The sequence below is a fragment of the Octodon degus genome, unplaced genomic scaffold (genome assembly GCF_000260255.1).
Source record: "Octodon degus isolate 3935 unplaced genomic scaffold, OctDeg1.0 scaffold00100, whole genome shotgun sequence".
Taxonomy (NCBI): domain Eukaryota; kingdom Metazoa; phylum Chordata; class Mammalia; order Rodentia; family Octodontidae; genus Octodon; species Octodon degus.
In genome coordinates, this window is record NW_004524676.1 from 224,453 (window position 1) to 234,140 (window position 9,688).

A 9,688-nucleotide genomic window follows, 5' to 3' on the forward strand; every position below is an offset into this window, starting at 1 on the left:
CACACTGGCAGTAAGCTGGCCATGCAGGAGTTCATGATCTTCCCTGTGGGCACAGCCAGCTTTAAGGAGGCCATGCATATTGGGGCCAAGGTCTACCAAAACCTGAAGAACATCATCAGGAGAAATATGGCAAGTATGCCACCAATGTGGGCAATGAGGGTGGCTTCGCACCCAACATCCTGGAGGATAAGGAAACCCTGGAGTTGCTGAAGACTGCCATTGGGAAGGCCGGCTACTCGGACAAGGTGGTCATTGGCATGGAGGTGGCCACGTCCAATTTCTTCAGCTCTGGAAAGTACAACCTAGACTTTATGTCTCCTGATGACCCCAGTAGGTAAATCTCACCCGATCAGCTGGGTGACCTCTACAAGTTCTTCATCAAGGATTACCCAGTGGTGTCCATTGAGGACCCCTTCGACCAGGACAACTGGGGTGCCTGGCAGAAGTTCATGGCCACCACTAGCATCCAGGTGGTGGGCGATGACCTCACAGTGACCAAACCCAAGTGCATCGCCAAGGCCGTGAATGAGAAGGTCTGCAACTGCCTGCTGTTCACAGTCAACCAGATCAGCTCAGTGACAGAGTTGCCTGCAAGCTGGTGCAGTCCAGCAGCTGGGGAGTCATGGTGTCCCACCAGTACTGGGAGATGGAAGATACCTTCATTGCTGACATGGTGGTGGGACTCAGCACTGGGCAGGTCAAGACAGGGCGCCCTGCCGATCCGAGTGCCTGGCCAAATACAACCAGATCCTCAGAATCGAGGAGGAGCTGGGTAGCTAGACCAAGTTCACCAGCTGGAACTTCAGAAACCCCCTGAACAAATAGGACATGGCAGGCCAGTGCCCAGGCCTCAGGCCCAGGTAGTTAGGTCCCCTCTTGCCACCACTTCTGTAGATCCCACCAGGGCCACCTGGAGCCTGTGACCCCAGCCGTGATCATCATGCTTGTCACCTTGTATCCCATTGTGTCTGGAGCCATGTGTGTGCCCCAGGCCAGGTTACCAGTGGTTCTGTTGTGAAATAAACCTTAGCACCCAGGAGGAAAACAAAAAAGGTCACATCTTTCCCACATCTGGTTCTTTGGTTAAGGTGATTACCTAATAGGAGAATTAAATTTTTTCCTGTTGTTTTTCCTGTTATACTCTGCTCTGTTTCTTAGTGCCAAGAGGAAAAAGATGAAGGCAAGTGGCCTCCATTGTTGGGAGGCAACTGGAACTCTTGTGATCACTGAAAACCTCTTCCTTTTGCTCACACAGTGTGAGATAGAAAGGATTAATTAAATCCTCACTTTATTGTTAGAATGTGTAGTAGTAACTCAAAAATTTTTACCTTTTTTTGCCATAATTTTATTGATAAAAATTTTTACCTTTGATCATATGTGAATACAAATATATAATGTATAATCAATAAAGATTTAAAACTATCACCTAATTTTGGGAGGGTTATCCTTTCTGTTTTTGAGACAGAGTCTCACTATGCAGTTCAGGCTGGCCTTGAACTCACTATGTAACCTAGGCTGGCCTTGAACTCACAGCAATCCTCCTGCCTCAGGCTCCCAAGTACTGGAATTACAGGAGTGTACCACCATACCTGGTGGATTATAATTATAATGGGTTTTCTATAATTATAAGAATTGAGAGTTGACTTAGGAAACTATGTGTAAATTCTTTATAGAGAAACACATCAATGATTTGAAAATTCTCCAAATACACATACTAAAAATTTTCAGAACTTCAAGTAGTAGATGTTTCCTTCAAACATAAGTAAACCTAGGAGGTCATCTAGGTTTGGTAACTGAGTGAAAAAAATGCAACAGTATGGGTGTTTCCGGCATCAGTGAGTTGGGGTGCAGCGAGTGTAAATGTACCTCTTCTCCAGTTTAGGTATGATTAAAATGTTATTTATGAAATCCTGTCATTCATCTTTATTAGAAAGTGCAAAGACCCAGTAATTACTAATTTTTGAGATCAAGATGTTCTCATCTCATATTTTCTCAGCAGCACATGTTGAAATCAGTGTTATGCATTATTTGTTTTAAGAAATGGTACTTCGAAGCAGCTTTGCTTTGGAATTCCATCTATTGAATTCCAAATGGGTTACCTTACAAGATATTAGGGATGACAGAAATCCTCATATGTATTCCTCTATAGTCATGTATTTAGGTTTTCACCTAAAGCAAGCAAAATTCAAGCTTTTTATTTCTTTGATCAAAAATAAGTGTTACTATGTTAGCATTCTGCATACCTTGCCACTTTTGGATTTCATGATATCCAGTTCTCAGGGGACTCCAATTGCCTCAGGACTTGCTGAGTACAGCTTCCATGTGAAACTCTGTTTGGTATGTGACCCACTCAAAACCACACTGCAAATGTTTTGTTTCTTGTACAGAGGTAGATATTGATTTCTTTAGAAATCATCAAATCCTCATGGTCATTTTGCCATTGACTAAAGAAATTGACCCTGCATGAACATTATTTTGAAAGCTCTTTGTGTGTGAATGAAAAATAATTATGGAAAGGAATGAGACAAGAGTAGCTAGTCCCCTGGAAGAACTGCATTTCGTTAGCTCTCGCTGTCCTCTAAGTCTATAGGTCTTAAGCATGAATGTGCAGCAGGTGCTCCTGGAATAGTGTGTTGAAATAGACCCTTGGGCCCACTCCCCAGGACTAAGGCAGTTGATCTCAAGTGGAGCCAGGCAGCCTGCATTTCAGCAGGCTCCTGGGTGAGGCTCAGACTCCTCTTTTGAGATCCACCCTCTGAGCAACACTGTTCTAAGTATTTTTGATTCCAGGGCTTCTTCTTTAACTGGTAATGCTTACCTTTGGAAAATGCCCACACCAAAGTATTTAAAGAAAATGAAGCAGCTTTTGTTTATTGAATGATGTCACATTAGCAGGACTTCCAGCCTTGCTTTAACAGTATTAATGCATTTTTTTCTTATTGTTCAAAAAGCACAAATTGTTCCCCAGAGCCTGATGTGATTACCTTGGTGTTAGAGAAAATATTGATATTTTTGTTGCCACTAAGAAATGTATTTATTAAAGCCTTAAGTTTTTATTTTAATCAAGCCTGAGGGACATCAAAAAAGTCTTGATGCTTTTTCACGAATTGATTTCAAACTTCTTATATTTTAGCAGTTCTAGAACATGGGATGAACTTTGTTTGCCATGACCAGTAACTAGTAGCTGCCCCTTTGAGATGAAGGATTGATTTGCACAGGTATTCCTAGCACTTGGAAGTCAGAATGGCAGTGTGGCTTCCAACGTGACTTGGATGTTGAAGTCACCTAGGTAATTTGAGCAATATTGACGGCTGGTTTCCACTATTTAAAAGTTGAGATTTAATTGGTTTCAGGCTGGTTCTTCTCAGATTGGAGAGGAGACTGGTGAGGAGGAACATGCAGCTGGGGGACTGTGACCATTCCTTGTGTCTGCTTCCACGTGGCAGTTACAGAACCAAGGTATTTCAGAGATGCTGCCTCTAAGCCCCACATTAACTCACAAGACAGCTTTTCTCCCTCTTCATCTAAGGAAGGAGACTTAACCAAAGGGATAAAGTCAAGTGCCATTCCATGGCAAGAGGCAGCAAATAATGAGGCTGGGGTTCACATCCACATCTGATTGACTTTGAACCTGTCCTTCAGAGTTCCCCCAGGTCTTCTGTTGCCTTTATTTGAAAGGGCTGTTTGTGCATTTGGGGAAGGGGTGTTCATATAACGACAATTTGAGATTTCTTTCTCTCAGAGAGGACTATCTGAAGGCGCCCTTGGGTGGGTAGCCTTATTTCCCTTCCATGGGGTGATTTGAGCTGTCAGATCTTCTACTAGAGGCTATTTGAGACCAGCATTGTCTGACGACCTACATTTCACAGCTCAAAACTGTTGAATACTGGACAATGGAAATTAATTATGGAGCTGTTTATCCCTAGAGGATTAAAGTGTTGCTCTTTCAGCTAGAGATACTATGCTCAAGGTGAAAGTTAGCAGTTGCTGCTGATTCATCAGGTAGAATAATGCATCCTTATGAATATTTTTGACAATAATGGAGAAGACTAAATAAATTAGAAATATGCAAACACAACAGGAAGACGAATTAGCTGCCATTATGATTGAAAATTGAGGGTAGTTGTATTATCACACTGTAGTAATTAGGGAATAGATATATATATATATGTTCACTTTAGTCATAAAATTTAGTCTAAGAACTTGCTTTATAATTTGTAAGCTATTTCAAAACTAACTTTAAATAGCAGAGCTTCTTAATTTGATCATCTGGCATATAAAATAGAATAACTAAATAAGCAGCTGAAAGAAAGGACATGGTAGCTTTCCTTGCAAAGAGAATTTGGAAAATCAGGTTTGGAACCTTGACTATATTCCATGTAAAACTGCAGCACTCACTTTATTTCATTGTGGAGTTGAGAGCAGTAATTATATCATGTTCATTTAATACAGTACTCTCTCAGAAGGCTCAGATGAGTACACAACATGCTTGGTGTATAATTGTAGATCTTAGACAATAAAGCAGTATTTATTACATACTTACTATACACCAGTGACACCTGAAGTTGAAAGAGTAGAATATTATTAATAGATGTACTGGGGCCGGGGAGATGGCTCAGTGGAATAAGCGCTTCCCTGGCAAGCACAAGAGCCTGAGTTCAATCCCCGGTTCCACCAAAAAAAAAAAAAAAATTAATAATAATAATAATAATAATAATAATAGATGTACTTTGCTAATCCTAATACTTACTCATTTATCAATGTAGCTTGTTGGACTGGTCCACTCATGATTCTAATATATGGTTTTTCTACTTAAATTTAGAGAGAGAGACAGAAAGAGAGAGACAAAGACAGAGACAGAGACAAAGACAGAGAGACAGAACATGTGAGTGTGTACACATGCAAGTACAGTAGAACAACCAATGGATTAGAATACCCAAAATCAAGTATCATTTGGTTTTTATTTGAAATGCAAAGGGGAGGGCCTGCGAGATAGCTCAGTGGACTAAGTGCATGCTTAGGCAAGCACACGGACTGGGGTTCGATCCCAGGCACCATATTCTGTGCTGGCCCTGCCCCTGGGTACCCTGAGGCAGTCACCGAGACCTGGATGGTGGTGCACACTTGTAATCCCAGTGCTGGGGAGGCTGAAAACAGGAGGATCACTGTGAGTCTGAGCTGCATAGTGAGACCCCATACCAAATACATAAAAAACAAACAAACAAATAAAAAATGTATGAAATGCAAAGGTGACACAGTCAGATAATTTAGTGCTATTATAAACTTCCAAGAAAATGAAAAACCTTAACAAAATGTTTGTGTGTAAAAAATTTTATAAGTAATACTTTAGATTATTTAAATTGCAATCCTCCTGTGACTATGTAAATATAAAGGAAAGAAAGATACATTGCTGTCCTTGAGTAAAAGATTCAGTTATCATTTAATAACACTTTCTCTGTTTTCCAAATCCTAGTGTCTCAGTTACTGTTCTCTTGTTGCTGGGACAAAATACCCCTCATCCAAAATGCAGGAAGGAAACGCTTATTTAGCTCACAGTTAATGGAGGTTTCAGTCCGCACTCAGCTGGCTCCAAGGCAGAGCGGCATGTGGCAGAGGGCCATGCAGGGCAGCTGCAAAGAGCAGAGAGCAGAGGAAGTGGCAGCAGCTCAGGCAGCTAGCGAGCTGCTCTCTCCTCCTTACACTGCAATGCAGAGTACCTTCCCGGGGTACTCACTCTCATAATCCCAGCATTGGTTCAAGAATCAATCACACATTTCAGAAGCTGTCCCATGCCTGCATGAGGCTTTAGGGGGACAACTAGACACAAGCCATAACACCTAAAAGTGCAGTTTGGGCTAATGTCCTCATGTATCAGCATTTCACTACAGATGCCTCTCATACGAAGAGTGAAGGGCTTTGGATCTCAGTTTTCTTTCACAGCAGTCTCCAGGGCTCAGTGTTCCAGGTTTTCGGTATTGTTTCCTGCCGTAAATGTTAATTAAAACAGGCTTCATGGATGATGGTTATAAAAATATTCAGGATCAGCTCATTTGTTTCATGTTGTTCTTTGTTTTGTTTCTTTAAACTAGCTTTTAAGATTCTTCATGTTACATGGAGATCTCTAAAATATCCTTTGTATTTTCACTGCCCAAGGACATGCCAAAGGAGAATTTTACTTCAATATTCAACCTCAGAACTTAATTTATTCACTTTTGTCATTTATTATACAAGACGCTGGCTACTGAGTTGGAACACATTATGTCAACTTAAACTGTGGAGGAAACCAGAATCTCCACCAGCTAGCAAACACCTCATGGTCAAGTTCCCAATGCACAAAAGGACTACAGACTCATCTTTCTCTACTTTTAATTCTAGACTTCAAGCTCAACATGCAGTTTTCTGACTCATTTAATGTCAAATCTGGCCATGATCTGACCCCACTTAATAGTAAACTGTTCTGGACTGACTTCAGGCTATTTACACGAAACTTATTCTATTTGGTGTAGACAGTCATAACTACTGCAGAGAACACTGATGTGTTTGGTCAGACGTTGCTACTTCAGACTGGTTATACTCACCAAAACTTTTGAAAATTCTGAGCCATAGCTAGGTGCCAACCCCATCTCAGCTCATGAGTTAAGATTGTCTGTATTAGATATTTTCCTTGTCCTCAGGCATACTGTAGCTCACAGAGGTGTGTGACAAAAAGTACTGCCCTAAAACAGTCAAGTGTATTTATTGAAATAGAACTTGGAATTATAAATTCTTTCTCTGTTCCTTTCAGATGTATATATATATATTTTTCAGCCCTTGTCATGTTTTTATAATATAGTAGTGTCTTTCACAAGGACTCAGGAACTGTCCTTTAACATGTCACTAGGAAAAATGGATGTGTGTGTGTTATCAGTAAATGTAAATCTGTCATGTGGCAGACACACACACACACACACACACACACAAATTTTGTATGTAATATTTAGAGTATAAATTTTGTATTATAGGAAAAAAAGCAGCAATTTCTTACAGTAAGTCTAGTTCTGTAAAAGGTAATAGAACTCTTTTCATCTTTCCTAAATATCTTTGAATGTACTAGAACAAAGCAAAACCACAGCCAAGAAGAAACTTTCACTGAAGTGAACTGAAGCCCTCCAACAAATGGTTTCTGTGTAAAAGGAAGTTATTTTGAAAATAGAGTGTAATAAATTTAGAACAAAGATCCAGATAGAAAAGTTGGGTTTCACTTCTCCTCTTAAAAGATCTGACTTTAGGACAACTTCCTGAGATCTCTTAACTCTGCCTTATTATCTATAAAATATTAGTAAATAAGTAACCAGAGAGACATTAGAGGCTGACAGTGGGTGATGCACATTCCAGAGAGTGCTTGGGATATCAGAAGCATGGCAGAAATGATGCTCCTGAGGAAGCTGTTCTTTCCAGGCCCAGTGGATGAAGATATTGAAATTAACTATCAGTATCGAAGAGAGTTACTTCTATTGCATACTGCATTTCCTAATGATAGTCTAAACTGCCCCACGGCTTTTAAAGTTACTCTTCTAGTAACCAAAGCAATTATCTCATGAGTAAGCAATCTTCCATCGGCTTAGGCCTTCACTCAGACTAATGTAGAACTCTCTTGGCTGATTTATATGAGACCTCTAGATTAGCGGAGAAAATTAGAATGGAATGGAAGATACATAGATAGGTGTTGCCTAGTTGAGGGTATTTTGACCTTTGAAAGAAAATACATTCTTGCTATCAGAGTTGTGTTTTAAAGCACTTTGTCTTATGAAATATGTGATGGTTTATTAATGAAATAACTCTTGAATGACTGAAAGTTTTATAGCTATGTTATTCAAAGCAGGGTATGGTGTTTGAGCCATTTGCCCTGTATCATTCTGTAATAAACAGCAATATGTAAAATGGAGGGAAATACGTTAATAAGTGATAGATATGCTAATTAGACATTCTGACACATTTCAGTCATTGTAGTGAAGTAATACTAGGTTGAAGAAACTATCACTGAGACAAAAATCACTGTGTATTTTAAAGTAGTGCATCTAATAGTGGTGTGAAAGTGTTGCTGGCAGAGCTACATGTGACTTCTAAGAACTCTAAGCATTTCTACCATCATGGGCCTTTTCCTCCATTAAAGGTAAGAGTTATAAATTAAAGACTGTCTTGGTATAAAAATGACTATAATCCTGGTAAAATATATTATTAATTAATTACTATTAGATTTTTCTTGTTTTAAAACACACTGAAAGATTTTTGTGATCTTGTAAAGTAACAGCTCCTAGGCATTGTGCTTACTCGGCTTTCTCCTGGATGAATTTGTCATTGACCACTAGTAGAAATCCTTCACTGTAAAAGCTGAGGATGTGCAGGGCTGAGGACGTGGCTTAGTCATAAAACATGCAGAAAGCCAGGACCTTTAAATTTTTTTTAAAATAATATGAAATGGTGATAGAAAAAAATAGAATGAGAAATGATACAAAATTTGACTAAACAAAATAGTAGAAATTCAACAATGGTTGCTATATTGCATGATGTTGTCTTCAAATTAGATGTTCAGGTTACCAGATATAAACAAGCAAGATTTAAAGAAAACAAAATAATAACAAAAATATTGTAAGAATTTCAAAGGAAAATGATTTCAGGATTGCAAAGGGGGAAAAAAGCCATGTATAGCCATGTTTCCATTCACACTCAGGGGACAAAGTAAGGTCACCACTGTGTTCCCTGGATTTTATAAGAGTAACTTTTAGGCACAGAATAGAAGCCTGGCTCGGCCAATGACCAGATTCTTTAATAATAGAAAAAAAAGCTCATCTTTAGCAGAGAATGACAACTCTATCCTAACTCCTTCCAACTTGGCCTAATTTCTCTCCATCACCACCCCAGGCTATAGGATCTCCTGCTTAGCAAAATGATTGAGAACTATTTGCTTCTCTTTTCCTTGTACTGGAACGACTAGAAAAGACACCATTTTTTTCCCTTTGGCAGAATCCACATCATTACTCAGCACTGCAAATGTACACACAATCCTCTGTGATCATAGGACAGAAAAAGAGACCTTCTTTGGAACAAAATAAAAATATTAGAATAATAAGTTTGAGTAAATTCTTGTGCATCAGTTGCTACCACATATGATGACTGACAATTTCAGAATAGATGGCAAAATTTTCCTGCTAAAGTAGAATACAAACCAAGATGAGAAGGTCTGAAACAAGAGAGGTTATACAGAGTGAATAACATAGTAGCCAAATTTAAACCTGGGTGAAAATAGAGATTAAAGAATTTTGTCATGTCTGTAAAGTAAATGAAAAGTTCAGGATATTTAAACAATGGAAAGACAAAAAAAATATATCACAGAATATGTCACGTGACCCATGCAACATTTTCGCTCAGCTTGACTGACCTCAGGCTTTTTCCTGAGTCTAGGGCCCTTACCTTCCTTTTGTCATAGCAGTGGTCCCCAGGTGCCAATCCACCCCCTTCTTCCCTGTGAGCAGAGGCTGCTTTCTGTAGCTGGCACTACTGCTTGAGCTCCATTTTCTTTTTTTTCCCCATAATTTTATTGAGAAACAAATAGTAATGAGACAGTTTCAAACTAAATTGGTAGGACAGTTTCAATAATTAACACATTGCATACATTCTTCCTAGTGGTTAATTGCTGTACAAGATGCGG

At 39.3% G+C, this 9,688-nt stretch overlaps 1 protein-coding gene and 1 pseudogene across 1 annotated transcript in view; both read left to right on the forward strand.

Annotated features, from left to right (window-relative positions):
• Window positions 1-825, forward strand: part of LOC111818706 — a 103,772-nt pseudogene extending 102,947 nt beyond the window's left edge.
• Cntn1 (contactin 1) overlaps window positions 1-9,688 on the forward strand; it is a 410,344-nt gene that overhangs the window by 24,920 nt on the left and 375,736 nt on the right. The window lies entirely within an intron of this gene.